At 42.2% G+C, this 16008-nt stretch overlaps 1 protein-coding gene across 1 annotated transcript in view; it reads left to right on the top strand.

The window, feature by feature from the left end:
- The window catches only part of LOC135111116 (short neuropeptide F-like), a 107165-nt gene that overhangs the window by 79657 nt on the left and 11500 nt on the right, over positions 1-16008 (top strand). The gene's annotated exons all lie outside the window — the stretch shown is intronic.

Here is a 16008-nt window from a genome sequence, read left to right on the forward strand (position 1 = left end):
GACGGAGCTAATTATTGAGATAACGTGAGAACAAAGAAAAATAATTCCATGCATCGTTTAAGTGTTTTTATCTTGACTTAGCGTTCCTGTGGAGGCTGCAAGGGTTGATGAGAATGCATCCGTGTTTCTAGGGATAGTTCAGTAAGGTTCCTGCATCATTATTAAAGGAAAAAACAGTAATGAGAGGCTGACTAATTATCTATGTGGGTTTTGGAAGTGGTCCTAATGAGAGATCGAAGCGTTTAAAAATATGTGCCTTTATTGTGAGTCTCCTTTCATCAGAGAGAGAGAGAGAGAGAGAGAGAGAGAGAGAGAGAGACGGGCGGGGGGGTAAATCTATGTACAGTTTTGATAAATAGAAGCATATCACCATTACATATGAAGCTCCAGACTTTCCTCATTGCTTCTACGAGTACAGTTTCAACACTTTGCTCCGACAGATAGATGAGATATAAATACAAGAAGACAGAGAGCCAGACAACGAGAAGAGAGAGACAGAAGAACAAATAGATGCTGATGTAAACAAAGACAGACTAACAGACACCGATAAAGACCTCCCCTCCACCCGCACACACACAGACAGACGCACATTATTAGTAGTAGCGTGTAATACTTATAATTGCTGTCTAATAATTTCCGTGTTGATTGAATCCTGCATTGAATATTAGGCTCATTTTTCCTTTATTTTGTTGACATTCTGTAAATCACCTGATACTGAGCGTTTGCTGGTCATGTAATTAGTGTTGTTGTCTGCTAATTGTTGTGGTAGTTATCGTGGTAGGAGTAGTAGTAGTTGTTGTTTTTGTTTTTATTGTTGTTGTTGTTGTTGTTGTTGTTGTTGTTTTTTGTGGTTGTTCTTTTTCTTCTTATATATATTTTTCTTACTTTCGAGCTGCACTTGAGAATAAAAAAAGAACGGCGAAGTATAATGAAGTTGAAAGAAAAATTTAATTCGAATCAAACGTGACAATTTGAAAAGAAGCAAAGCCTCCAACACAAAAACATTCTCTTACAACATCATTCGCGCTTTTTTACACACTCCCAAACCACTCTCTCTCTCTCTCTCTCTCTCTCTCTCTCTCTCTCTCTCTCTCTCTCTCTCTCTCTCTCTCTCTCTCTCTCTCCATATTTTCATAGTTTTTTGCGGTATAGAATAGTATATATTAATTAATACATACTTTTTAGTGCACTGTGTGTGTGTGTGTGTGTGTGTGTGTGTGTGTGTGTGTGTGTGTGTGTTATCATCAACATCACCACCATCATTATCACCAACATCACCACCATCACGGTAATGACCACCACCACCACCACCACCACCACTCTCGTTCCCTTGTTGCTTCCACTATTTTCCCGCAACACTCAGCTCCTCGCCTCATCACGCCGCCACATGCTAATCCCGCGCTGTGTATCGGATGAGGGTGTAATGGTCCCTTTCAGCTGGTTGGCTTCACGGGCCACGTTCACACCACAATATTTCGTTGCTTACTCATGCACTCTTGCTGCAAATTCGCCTCTTTACAGCACTATCCCTTGATCTCAGTTCATATAGCCGTAGACTAACTTTTTTTCTTTTTTTTTTTTTCAATAAGTACAGTTCTCATTTGATTTCCTCACTACTTCCGTTTCAGCTCTTGACAAATAGGTAAATAAATGAATAAATAGATGAAATTAAATTGCTTGGCTTTCTTTCAGTTTTCCTGTAATCTTATTAAGTACAGCTGTAGATAAGCCTTTTAAAAATTAAATTTCTAAAAAAACATCTCCGTTATCCTTCAAAACATACGACAAATCGACTTTTCATTTCTACAGAAACTTATGCATTTGAAAGTTACGGAATCATTTGTTCTTATCTCTGTTTTTTTTTTTTTTCAAGTCTTTGCAAACTGTTATTACGACAGAACAAAAGCTTTTCAAAATACCTTTCATGAACCTGTTACACTCACACCGTAAGTCATAACCTGTTCTCATTACCGTAGAACAAAAGCTTTTCAAAATAAGTATCTGTGAAGCTTGCATCTACTATTACACGCTATGACCGCTGTCATTACGAAAGAAAAAAAAATCAAAATACGTATATTAACCTTGCATCTACCAATTACACGCACGCCGAAACCCATATCCCACTTACGATCCAAACCGCCATTCAACGCTGCCGTCCACTGTAATTATCCTCACACAGCTCAAATTCTAGTTGCCTTGTCTCCCCTCCCTGCCTTTCTGTTCCCGGGCAGCGCTGCGGGGACATGACGCACGCAGTTACCAGTATATGCAAGTGCTATTCACCACAATTATCGCCACTCAGACTCGGGGCCCTTGACTCGGTGGTGCATAACAGTATGAATTGTCCGCACCTGTGGGTCTCACGTTGCAGGAGGCGATAGTGGCACAGGGTACAGGTATTGAGAGGAGGAGGTGGTGGTGGTGGTGGTGTTGGTGGTAGAAGTGATAGCGAGGGCCGTAGAGATAGTACGTGTAGATTGTCAACAGGTGTCAGTTAGAGGAACACTCCTTACTTGACGTTCTGATAAGTGTTAGGGGATGGAGGAGACGGAGGAGGAGCAGGAGCGGGGATGATAGCAACAAAAGAGGAAGAGAAAGAGAACCAGGTAGAGGGGAGAGCAGGACATACTAACGAGGAGGAAGAGCAAGAGGATGTGGGAGGATAGCGAAAAGAAAAAGAAGGAGGGAGTAGAAGAGGAGCGAGAAGATGGAAGACCACAACAGACGGAGGAAGAACAGGAGTTTTTATCTTTTTCTTTCCATTTGAACGTAGAGACGAAGAGTGACAGCAAGATACACGCAAGACATTACTATATATGTCCTATCTGATGAGGTGAGGAGGCGAGGGAGTAGAAGAGTAGAGAGTAGAGGAAAGATTAGAAGAAACAAACAGACATGGAATAGCATTTTTTTTTTTTAAGTCTTACCTTTTCATTTAAACGTAGAAACGAAAAATGACACCAATATTGTAGTACACGCGAGACATTACGGCATATTTCCTGTCTGAAGAGGCGACGACGTTACGCGAATACAAAAATAAACAACAAAGAGATTAAAAGATGCAACGAAGTGACATCTGCCAAACTACGTATTTCCCTTGGCCAGGCTCTGCTATGTCAAACTGATATGACTTATAGAAACCAAAATCAGAGCTATATAGAGAGCGTTTGTATAGTTTGGAGTGGAGAAACTTGGGAGAAATACTTATATATACATAGTCATACTTAGTCTTACGTCATAAGTATTGCAGCATTTAGGAAAGTCACGCAATTTCTATTAAGTCACTTGCGAGGACTGGATAGAGCAATTAGGTGAAAAGGAGGAGTAGTAGTAGTAGTAGTAGTAGTAGGAAGGAAGAGGAGGAGAGGGGAGAACTGGCGGTAGCGCACGGAAGGAACAGCAAGAGGTGGCAGATAAACAGAGATACGAAACTCACTTTACTTCTTTTAAACGACTTGCGAGGACTGGACAGAATAATAAGGTGAAAAGGAGTAGAAGAAGAAGGAGGAGGAGGAGGAGCGTGGAGAGCTGGCAGTAGCGCATAGAAGGAAGAACAAGAAGTGGCGGAGAAGCGCATGTGATCGTTCTACTGGTAACTGATATAAAATCCAGCAGACTTCGCCAAGGATGGGAAAGTGTGCCTCGTCAGTCCCTCTTGTTCGTAGGCTTTCATTTTCCTTCGTCTGTGGAGTGGTGTGCGCCAACTGCCCGGCGCATTAGTCAAGGGGCGTTGCTGTATAAGTGTGTTCTTTTCGGTGCATTTTCCAGACGTTTTTCAAGGCAGGGATTAAAATTTGTGTTCATGTGTTGACTTTAATTAAGAGATTTTTTCCAAATATAGGCTTTGTATTGCATTTTTCTTTTGACCTGTTTTTCTTTTCTCTCCATAAGTCCTTTCTTCCTTAAGCTTCTTTCTTTCCTTCCTTCTTTCCTTCGTTTCTTCCTTCTCTCCTTCCTTTTGTTCATCCTTTATTCTTTTCTTCCTTCTCTCTGATGCATTTCCAAAAAGCCCATGTTCCCTATCCGCTTACAAAGACACACACACACACACACACACACACACACACACACACACACACACACACACACACACACACACACACACACACACACACACACACACACACACACACACACACACACACACACGCACATACACATACTTCGAAGCCTCTCTCAACGTGGGAAGAATGTTTATCAGATGCCCCCTGCAAAAATATTATTGCTTATCCTCTGCTGTTGCTTCGTCACCACCAAACTTTCAAACACACAAAGAGAGAGAGAGAGAGAGAGAGAGAGAGAGAGAGAGAGAGAGAGAGAGAGAGAGAGAGAGAGAGAGAGAGAGAGAGAGAGAGAGAGAGAGAGAGAATACACACACACATACAAAGCTGGTTTTTGTGAGACTGAAATAACAGTAAATCCATCAAATAATGCCTTTCTTAGTAGGGAATAAATGAAAACGTGTACATACAGTAGAGTAATGCCCAGTTTTCAGAATAACCAATGAGAGACGAGAAAAGAATCAATGTAGACAATTGAGAAATAAGAAAATAATCAAACAGGTAACAAATTTAGGATGAAGGAACAAGTGAACGAATAAAATGTTTTGCACGAGTATATACCGCCACTGTGCAGGACCCACATTCTGAAACAGTTTGGCATCTCATAAGCACTGTATTCAAAGCCCACAGAGATAATTACTCGGGTTTTCATGGGTTTTTTTTTTTTTTCAACTGATAAAGCAGAATCCTTGTTAAACTATCACTGGAAATATGGAAACGCCCTTGAAATACGATCTCATGAACAGTATTTTCAAAGCCAACAGAGACAATTAGTAGGGTTCTCATGGCTCCTTTTTCCCACTGACGAAGCAGAATCTTTGTTAAACTATCAGTGGAAACATGAAAACGTCAATGGAAAACCGCAGTATTTTCCGCCTATTGAAAGCAAGCGAGACACTAGATACATTAGCGTAACATTTGAGAAGTTGTTCCTTGCTCTTTATCCATCCCCTTTGCTGCCAGCCCTCACCCGCAGCGCTGCCGGTCCTTGCAACTGCTGTGCCAATAAACGCCACTCAGTAAAAGTGCAGGGAAAGGCTGTGTGGGCAAAAAAAACAGGAGGAATTCCACTCCCCATTAAAGAGGATTGCTGCCCATTCATTTAGTGTCAGAAAATACGTAAAGGTTTTCTTGGTGCTTAGTTCGTGCATGCCAACGTGTGAGGAAGATTCATTGCATTACCGGTGTGTGTGTGTGTGTGTGTGTGTGTGTGTGTGTGTGTGTGTTCACGAAGTTGTATGTAAAAAGTTGTCATGCTCAGGGTATGAGTTACATTCGCGGGGTCGTGTCTTCATGGTTTTATGTAGATTTTTCCTTCAGTTATACACTCCTCACTACAACCACCGCTGCATACATGTGTGTGTGTGTGTGTGTGTGTGTGTGTGTGTGTGTGTGTGTGTGTGTGTGTGTGTGTGTGTGTGTGTGTGTGTGTGTGCTGCCATGACAAAGACCATACAGTGCAATAGGATGTGTGAGAACAGATCCCCCCGAGAGGCGTGGCCAGCGTAGCAATGAAACCTCGGTCCCCCGCGCTGTGAGGTGGCGGTGTGGCTTCCTATTCCCTGCCATAGAGAAGGCAAGGTATCAGGCCCACCAATCCCTCCTCCCGAGACTGGTGCCTTGATACACCTCCACCTTGGCTGGCCACGGAAAGCGAGGGGCTGCCTTTTCGCCATGACCAGAGACAATATCTGATAATATTCATAGCTCAGGTGCTCTAGGGTGCGATAACTACTGTATTGCTTTAGCGGATTTTAAGAGACGTAGTTGTGAAAGTTGACATGAGACTAACTAGCTTGTCTATCTATGATTTTATGTGATAGTGTGATTTTTCTGTGATAGTGTGTGATAGTCTTCATTTTTTTGTCATTTATTGTACTGTGGAGCTCCAGCCAAAAGAAGTTTCAGTTTGTCTGTATTCTACAATGAATTGACTATCTATCAATGTATCTTTTTTTTTTTATTTTCACTTGCTTATTATTTTTTTTTCTTGCACGAGTATGTCCAAAAAAACGTGATGAACCAGATTGACAACTCCACCCCTTTCCTTTTCCTCTTTCCCCCTTACCTTTTCCCTTCATTCATTCATTCCCTCCCCTTCACACCTTCGAAACTTCACCCTTTCTCTCTCTCTCCTATTCCCACTCTGCCTCGAACATCCTTTCCCCTCTTCCCTTCCCCCGCCTTTTCTCGCGCCCTGACACATCTGGCTCCCGTCAAAGGACTTCGGAGAGCGAGGAGTAAAAACTATCTTACCATTCAAGAGAGAGAGAGAGAGTAGTGATGGTACTCGAACTCCCGCTCTGACGATGGAGAAGGTTGTATGTGTTTGTTTTTTATTATATTTTCCCCTTGGCCAGACTCCTGAACACATAAAAAAAGCATTTACGTAAAGTTGTGGTCAGAAATCAGTATACTCAAATGTTCTCCAATTTAACTTCCTAATGAAATAAAAACTGGAGGGGGAAAAAGAAAAGCATTTGAATCAATACATAATTCATGGGAGAATATTTATTGTCTCCGCTACGAAGACAATATTCGTGTTCTCTTTGTCCACTTAATGAGCGATGAATCCAGTAGACACAAATTAACTTCCTAATAAGTCACTGCACAAACGAGTCACCTGGACACCGCCTCATTGTCTTCACTCACTCCCCGACTAATTGTAAATCAACAGTGTTCCTCTGTCATGTCTTACAAAAGTCGCGTCCAATTGGTAAAAGTCTAAGCACAAACAAACGTCCAGGGAGATGCAGCGACGTGAGGGGGCAAGATAAACACCACGCCTCTCTGGATAAGGAGTTTTACTGAGGTAGCTTGGAATAGACAGATGAGCGGGCAAAGTTATGTGAGGTCTTGGTATTGTAGTGGAACCATAGATATATATAGTGGTGACGATGGCGAAGCAATACATGAGGCGGAAAAAAGAGGCAGGTGAGGCCATTGAAACGTGCGGATGTTGTGTTGCAGATTAATGAAAGACTTATTAATAATGTGATCGAAAAGCCTTAAATATAAAAAAAAAAAAGTCGGAGAAGTGGCAAGAGTAATATGAGCGTTAATCATCAGCTGCTGCCCTGCCCAAGGAGTGGAGGGCGGTGGGGGTGGCTTGTAGGTCAGCTTAGTCTACGGTGCAGTACGTCTCCTGCAATTCACGTGCAATAACAGCTTCACACCTTCAGGGTGACCCACTCACAAGGGTTTTTTTTTTTTTTTCCCCGGCAGCATTGTCTACCGCACGTCACCCGTCCCATGCTATCTCAATGAATGTAATTTGCACGACGTGAAATGAATGCGGTGTACGGCGCGGGTTTGGTGTCAGCGGAGTGACGGGTCATTAAGATGGCCGGGCCTCGCCTTACTCCCGCCGCCCATAATTCCACGGCTGTCCGTTAAATTTCACAGGTTGGTCACGTGGTTGACGCTACACTTGATGAGGAGCTGTCAGCTGGTGATGTACCCGAGGCGGCGGCGGGAAAGATGCAGGTGATAGTCCCACTGATTCCTGGAGGCGCGTCCCTTGAGGTGCGACAAGTCTAGGCAATGTTGGCACGGAGACCTGGACGTGCCGGGCTTCATCTGGCGCAGGACGGACATGGCCTCCTTAAAGGAATGTCATGAGGCAACTACGGAAGTATTGATAAAATGACACGTGTGAGGTAGTGTCTGGGGAAAATGAGAGGCGGGAGGCAAGAAGTAAAGGTGATGGCCGGCAGGAACACGGGGCGGGAATGTCCCTGACCCAAGGCGTCTTTCCCTTGCCTCACCTTACAATGAAAGGAACCATGAAAAAAAAATAAATAAATAATAATAATAATGATAATAAATAAATAAATAAATAAATAAATAAGAAGCAAACTCATTTATGCAGTTTCTTTAGACACCAAAAAGCGAATGAGTAAAAAAAAAAGATCTGACAAATGCATGAATGATGAAAGGCTAGAAAAAAAAGTATAAAAAAAAAAGCGAAAGAAATGAAGCCCGAGAGTTAAGGAAAATGAGCTCAAAAGGAGTACCAGTTTCATTCTCAGGGCATCGATAATCACCTGTTAACTCAGCGTACTAAATTATGTGAAAAGAGGAAGGAAGATTAGTACGTACAACTACACACAGCTTACCAGTGAAGAGGAAATGAAGGAATCAAAACACTGGTGAGAAATTCTTGTTTGGGGGAGACAAAAATTTAAAAAAAAAACAGATCCCCATTCCTGGTAAAAGAGAATGTGTTCCTTTTTTTTTTTTCCTAATGGTGTAGTGGAGACAGTTGCTAGTGGAGTACAAAGTGACGGCAATGGAAGCGTAAGACGTGTGAACTTTCAGGAGGGCGGCAGGCGTGTGGTATACGAGCACTCACTGAAAGCGTCGTGTAATTAGATGAATGACTCGTGTTGCTCATTGGGGAAACATTAGTTAGAGCTCACTGGATCAGGCACACACACACACACACACACACACACACACACACACACACACACACACACACACACACACACACACACACACACACACACACACACACACACACACACACACACACACATTCTCTCTCTCTCTCTCTCTCTCTCTCTCTCTCTCTCTCTCTCTCTCTCTCTCTCTCTCTCTCTCTCTCTCTCTCTCTACGACTATTTAGCCATCATAGGCAAGACAAAACGCCTTTTTTTTTTTTATTTCCCGAGTTGTATTGATATGGTGGTATTAACATTGCAGTATATGGTACAATACTGTGGCAAAGAGATGAAGAGCTGAAATTGCCTGTCAGGTGTAATACTTTAGGTGCTATAAGGCAAATAATATGTCATAATTAATCCAGGTATGGGTGGACCACGTATGAGTGATAACCTTGTGAGACCATTTCCCGATGTTTTCTTAATGCTGCAATATATACACACTCGCACAGTATTCTAATCTGAATTTATCATACCGTACAAAATTTTATCTTTCTATTTTTAAAAACACATTGGGAAAAGAATGTACTTTTTTTTGGGGGGGAGGGAGGGAAGGGATGAGACGCTAGGGAAGACCAGCTTCTCAACTATATATTGCCTCAATTCTGAACTAAGAATGTACGTGTATAATTCCCCGAACCAAGCGTGAGCAAAGAACACTCATTATTAATGCAGGTAAGAGTGCCACTCATTAAGCGCAGGAGCACTCAGTATCTCAGCACTCAGCCCCCCTGGGCAAACACGCCAGTTACGTATCGTTTGCCTGTTACGTAAATACTGGCTGGATTCTCACTAACGCGCCCTGCCTGAGTCAACAACAATTACCAATCAATAAAACAGAGGGGATCCCGCACCACGAAAAATAATTCTCCGCCATTGTAGCGACGGAAAAGTTGAAACTGCTGATCCGTTCTTTATTTTAGTGGAGAATGGTCTCATCAGTTCCTTCATCTGCTCCCCTCTCAACCAAACATGCGCGTTCTCATCGCTGCTTATTTGTGTCCACTGGAAAGAATAAGAGGAGAGATGCCTCTTAGTTATCATTGGTTGTTAGTACTGTGCCCGTCGCGCCCTTCTCTCGACCTGGCGGCGTTCACCGAGCCTTTTACTGCAGGTGTCTTGCCTTAGAGATGAAGCTGTTTTCTCCTTATAAATGTCTATTCGGCTCTTCTTTTTTTTTCTGAAATTGTGAAGCGAAATTCATTTAAACTTTGGTTCTGCTACCTTTTTTTTACCATCGCTGTTGTTGTTAGTATTGTTATTATTCTTATCATTATTATTATTATTATTATTATTATTATTATTATTATTATTATTATTATTATTATTATTATTATTATTATTATTATCATCATCATCATCATCATCATCATCATCATCACCATCATCATCATCATCAGTGCACAGGCCCCAAAGAAGAGTCACAACGACTGTCAGCTTTAAAACAAAAAACAAAAAAAAACATCAAACGAGAAAGACAAAATGGCATAAGAAAAAAAAAAAGAGTACAAAAGAACACAATGGTACAAACAAATAAAAGAAAATAAACACCGCTAACTCCCTGTGATAACTTAGGAAACTTTATCTTATCCACTTTTGCAACATTCGCCAGCTCAAGTTGAACATCTCTGTGTAACACGTCGTCTCCTCCTCCTCCTCCTTCTCCTCCTCCTCCTCCTCCTCCTCCTCCTCTTCACCTCACCTATCTCAAGAACCAGCCAGACTTACCAGCGGCTACAGGCACCAGTCATTCTTCTACTGAATAGGTTTTAACTTACTATGTTCTTCTTCTGATTAGCTGTGTGTGTGTGCGTGAGTAACCTTTAGTAATTTTTTTTTTACCTATCCTAAATTTGCTTTGCAGTCCTTGATCTGTTTGCTTTTCATGATACAGTAAAGCAGAAAACAAAGAAAAAGCACCGGATTAGTCTTCGTCTTTTTACGCTTCTCTTTGCTCACTTTTTTTCTTAAACTGCCTTCTTTTTTACTTTTTTTTTCCAGACTAGCTGTAACGAGTCGCTTCATGAACTAAATTGGCCCTTGTTTTTTCTTTCTTTTTTCCCAGCGACCAACAACCTGCTTTTGATGACTTTTGGAAACTGTTTGGCAGCTTGTGAGGGAGTGGCAACAAACCGGGATTTCTTTCCTTTTTTTTTTTCAAGTATTTTAAAACCTCTTTTGCCGATCTTATTCGATCTTGAAGAAAGATGTAAACACTTTTCTCTATAATTTCATGTAATTTTATGTTTGTTTCTTGGATTATTTTTTCCTTTATTTAAATTTTAACCACTGAAGACGACGTGAGTGTGACATTGAAACGTTTAGCTTACGCCGATGCTGTTCTTCCTAAGAAAAAGATTACAAGAGAAACCAAATGACAGATAATGTAATAACAGATAACACTAAGTACGTCACAAAATAAACTCTCAGACAGACAATCAACAAGTTATCCCTCAATTTTGGATGGTCCTTTTGACTTTTCTCCTTGAGGACTGGCATCATCAGTAGGCCTTTTTATATACATTTTTTTCTTCTTTCTTTGTGTTGCCCTAGGTCAGTGTTCCTCTTACATTAAAAAAGGAAATATTTACCCTGGAAGGACAAAAACAAAATACCACCACAACACCAACATCCCTTCAAGACTAAGTAAAGGGATGCAGGAAGGACAGACGGCGTAAGATGCAGCGGTGGTGTTGAGAAGCTGTTGTGCCGCGACCCACTTCACACCACAATGGAGTTTACTCTACGAGGCCTCAGCTGCTCCTTCCCTAAGAGTCTTGAGTGATGCTGGAGGCGACAGGTTCATTATTATACTCTCACCTCTCCAAGATGCCTTGCCTTGTCCGTGACTTGTGTACGTACCAAGAGAGAGAGAGAGAGAGAGAGTGTGTGTGTGTAGTGTGATTTACCGATTGTGTAGGGTGTTAATGTGCAAGGAAATTGAGTGAATGTTTTGTTTTCTATTTTTCCAACCCTTTAGTGCTCAGTGGGTCCTTTGTGATGAAGACGAGAAAGCATCGAAGACCATTATTATTATTATTATTATTAATATTATTATTATCATTATTATTATTATTAGTAGTAGTAGTAGTAGTAGTACATGGTACGTTATGTTCCGTGTTCGTGAAGGAAATGATATATTCGTATCTGAATTTATCCAAGAATGTACTCTGTGTGTATGTGTGTGTGTGTGTGTGTTTGTGTGTGTGTGTGTGTGTGTGTGTGTGTGTGTGTGTGTGTGTGTGTGTGTGTGTGTGTGTGTGTGTAGTTGTCACTGCCCCTGTCACACCTGGAGCAGTTTTGGAATACGTCTCATTGTTAGTGATTGGAATAGGAGGCGTTGAGGAGGGGAGATAAAGGAAGAGGTGGGGAAGAGAGGGGGAAATGACGCATGTGTGTGTGTGTGTGTGTGTGTGTGTGTGTGTGTGTGTGTGTCGAAGAGGCACACACTTGCATCTGTTTGGATTCTTCCTTCTCCTTACCTCACTTTTGCCTTTTTTTTTTCCTTGCCTTCGTCATAGTCTTCGTCGTTGTCGTTGTCGTTGTCGTCGTCCTCCCTCCTCCTCCTCCTCCTCCTCCTCCTCCTCCTCCTCCTCCTCCTCCTCCTCCTCCTCTTCGTCGTCGTTCTCCTCCTCCTCCTCCTCCTCCTCTTCGTCATCGTCTTCCTCCTCCTTCTCGTCCTCTCCATAACCAACGTGTTCCCGCAGATATTGGTTACCGATGTGTTTTGTGCAGGCCGGGTCGGCGCGGCGAGTCAGCGGCCCGAGTGCATCGATCACTCATTAGAGGAAGCGCCGGGCGGGCTGACTTTGCGGCGAGGTCTAAAGAATTATCCGAGATGGTGCTGAATTGTAATGTTGACGTCATTGATTAGTATAGTCTTGCAGGACGTGAAAATGGGCGTATGTGAGTGTGTAGGTGTGTGTGTGTGTGTGTGTCAAGGTGAGGAAAACTAAAGGGCAGACTGTCATAGACGCCAACACAACGTAATGAATTGTAAAAGTATGTGATTTTTTTAGCATCATCCTCATTCGAACCTCGCTCCTGGTATGCTATTGATTCCTGTGACAGTGGTGAGAGGCACAGTGTTAAGGAAGGTGAGATGAGGACTGAGTAAAAATGACTAGCCCTAGACATAGACTCCAGGTGAATAGTTGTAAAGATGTGTACTTCTCTTATTGTTACCCTTCGAGTTAAGACTGTTGGCGCACTACTGACGAATGTGAGAATGGGAAGAGATGAGAGAGATCACTGAGTAGGAAGGAGCAGACGCCAGCACAAGATAAAGTTATATGAAAACTGAAGACATTTTTACTGCTCTTTTTATTACTGTCTTTATAACTAACCCTGTTGGTACTATCGATTCACTTGGAAATGATAAGAAATACCAGAGCTGATATAAGAGAGACGAGAGGACAGAGTACTGAGGAAAGAACTTGACAGGTGTGGTAACAAAAGAAGGAAAAAACTTATTCTTTCAATGAGGTTTGTGAGAGCATTCATTACTGGATTTGACGGTGGTGAAGGTGATGGTGAAGGTGGTGGTGAATGAGTGTGGGTGAGGAGAGGAAAATGGAAACTGATACAGGCATAGGAAGAATAGAAAGAAGATACGAAAGGAGCATTAACGATACGGGACGCCTTTCTTTTCTTTCCCCTTCTCATCTTTTACGGTAGGATTTTTGGCACTATTGATTCCCGAGAGTGTGGTGGTGACAGGGAAGGGCAGACGCGAGTTCAGAGAAAAAGATAACAACTCTGAAAAAAATAATAATAATAAGTATAAAAAGAAATACACATAAGTTGCGGAACGTTTTGTCTTTTTTTGGCTTTGTTTCTATTTTTACCTGCGGTCTGATTTTGTTTACCTGAGGGAACCTGCCTTACCTGCCTGTCTGCCCATAATAGGATCTAGGTGAGAGGAAAGGAAGGTATTGAGTGTTTAGAGCAAGCTGTGACCCATATTTTCAAACGAATCGGCGCCTTACCTTATTAACTAGTTATAACACACTGGAAAGGAAGTCACCGGGATTTTCGAGGGTGTTCACTATTCATCCATCTATTCATTAATTTATTCATTACAAAGGGTCCATATTATTATTTTTTTTAGCATTAATACACTGAACTGAATCATTCATTCACTCATTCATTCATTCATTCATTCATTCATCACAAAGAATCCATACTTTGTTTAGCATCAGCACATTCATCTGGCCAGTCAGTGCGACGAGGCGGCTTGGCAGTGTGGCGTGGCAGTCACAGTGGCGATCCATCACGGGCCACGAAATTAGTAGCGCGGGAAAAGACGAGTGATTAAAGAGACGACATCGTAGGATATTACCGGGAATGCATCATGCGGTACTGAAGGGCGGGGCGGGAGGCAGGGGAGGGAAAAAAGGGAGAGGAGGAGAAGGTGAAGGGAAGTCGGAAGGATGGAGAGGGAGAGGAAAGGAGGAGGAGGAGGAGAAGATCAAAGTCAGAAAGAAGGAAGGATGAAGAGAGAGGAGAGAGATGAAAGGAAAGCAGAGGAGGAAGGGAACGAGGAGAGAAGGCAAAGGGAAGGGGAAAGGAAGGAAAGATGGAGGGAGTGAGGAAATGGACGGAAAACAGAGAAGGAAGGAAAGGAGAAATGAAGGAGACAAAAGGAAAGAAGGAAGGATGGGAGAGAGGAAAGATAAAAGTTATTTTCATTTATTTATCTTTGTTTTAATTACTTACAACTATTTTTAACCATTCACTCCCATTGCGTATGAATGTCCAGTACTTTTTTTTTTAGTCAGTAAATAAATAAAGGTATAAATAGATAAAAAAAAAATAAAACAATTCTCTGTAGATATAGTGACGTCAACAATCCAGTTTGGAACCATGAAATTTAATCGACTCAGCCACCGAAAAGTCCATCCATTCATCCACTACTCTGATGGGCTTCGGTACTTACCCTCGAGTCGCGTCCTATCCAAGACCAAGATCAAGAAAAAGATCAAGACCAAGAGTGAGGTGACTCGAGCACTTGTCCGGATCACATTAGGCTGAAGCGAGGCGAGGCTGACGAGATGGATATTGAGGATACTGATGGAATTATCGTGCCGCCACACTGAGGTCAAGTAACGCCTACTGGAGTTCGAGATCAGGAAAGAACGGCGACAGTGACGGAGGGAATTTAAGGAAAAGGCAAATGGAGTTATTACGGCGCCAGTAGGAATGTTATTGTGTGTGGTATTGAGGAGGGATATGGGCTGGCGTCTCAGGGGGTTAAGAACATATGAACATAAGAAGATAAAGAAAGCTGCAAGAAGTCATAAGTTGTAAGAAGTCTATTAAAAGCAGCAAGAAGCCATTTAAGGAAAGCTCCATGAAGTCAGTTAATTAAAGGAAGCTGCAAGAGGCCATTTAAAGGAAGCTGCAAGAAGCCATTTAAGGGAAGCCGCAAGAATCAATTTAAGGGAAGCCGCAAGAATCAGTTTAAGGGAAGCCGCAAGAATCAATAAAGGGAAGCTGCAAGAAGCTATTTAAAGGAAACCGCAAGAAGCTAGTTAAAGAAAGTTGCAAGAATCCATTTAAAAGAAGCTGCAATAATCCATTTAAAGGAAGCTGCAAGAATCAGTTTAAGGCAAGTTGCAAGAAGCCATCAGGCCTACATGTGGCAATCCCTGTATAAAACATACCTACCTATATCCAGCGAATATCTCCATCCGTAAATATATGTAATCGTTTAATGCTCCGTATTGGTTCGGCACTGAACTAACGAGGTCGTTGTTTATTTTCGTTTCGTTCCAGTTTTTAGACACTGATTGTCGTTGCCGTTGTTGTTGCTCTTTTCATTCTTAAGATGAAAGCTTTATACCCTGCCTCAGTTATTAGAGTAAGGCAAAAGGCAGCTCCAATCTGAACACATATGAAACCGCTTCAGTAAATCCTCAGCCATTAATTCACGCTTGGGTGTTGCTAACGAGCATTTCAAGCATACTTCAGCGTAACTCCTGCTGCACCAAATTCCTGAGCCATTAGGCAATATTTCATCCTTGGGTCGGATCCCGTTGGCTCCGTGGTGCATTGCTCAGCGCGGGGTCTAAGTGTTGCCAGTTCGGTCCTCACTCACTGCAATACTTTTATGTAGAAGTGGTTTGGCTTTCAATGACAACTTTAGCTGACCAATATGACCTTGTTGTGAGTCGTAAGTCATTCAGTGCTCCCCGCCATCCAAAGTAATGGCGGTCTGTTAGCAGGTGTGTCAGGCAGATGGGAAAACACGAATATGATATGTATATGAAATAAACAACAGTTGTTTCTCTCTTTCATTTTGTTTCGAAAGAATTACTCTATTCTGAAGTTCAGTTGTATTCTCTCTCTCTCTCTCTCTCTCTCTCTCTCTCTCTCTCTCTCTCTCTCTCTCTCTCTCTCTCTCTCTCTCTCTCTCTCTCTCGTGACTCAGAGAGAGAGAGAGAGAGAGAGAGAGAGAGAGAGAGAGAGAGAGAGAGAGAGCTAGCTAGCTAGTCGCCTTG

This window comes from Scylla paramamosain, chromosome 21 (genome assembly GCF_035594125.1).
Source record: "Scylla paramamosain isolate STU-SP2022 chromosome 21, ASM3559412v1, whole genome shotgun sequence".
Taxonomy (NCBI): Eukaryota; Metazoa; Arthropoda; class Malacostraca; order Decapoda; family Portunidae; genus Scylla; species Scylla paramamosain.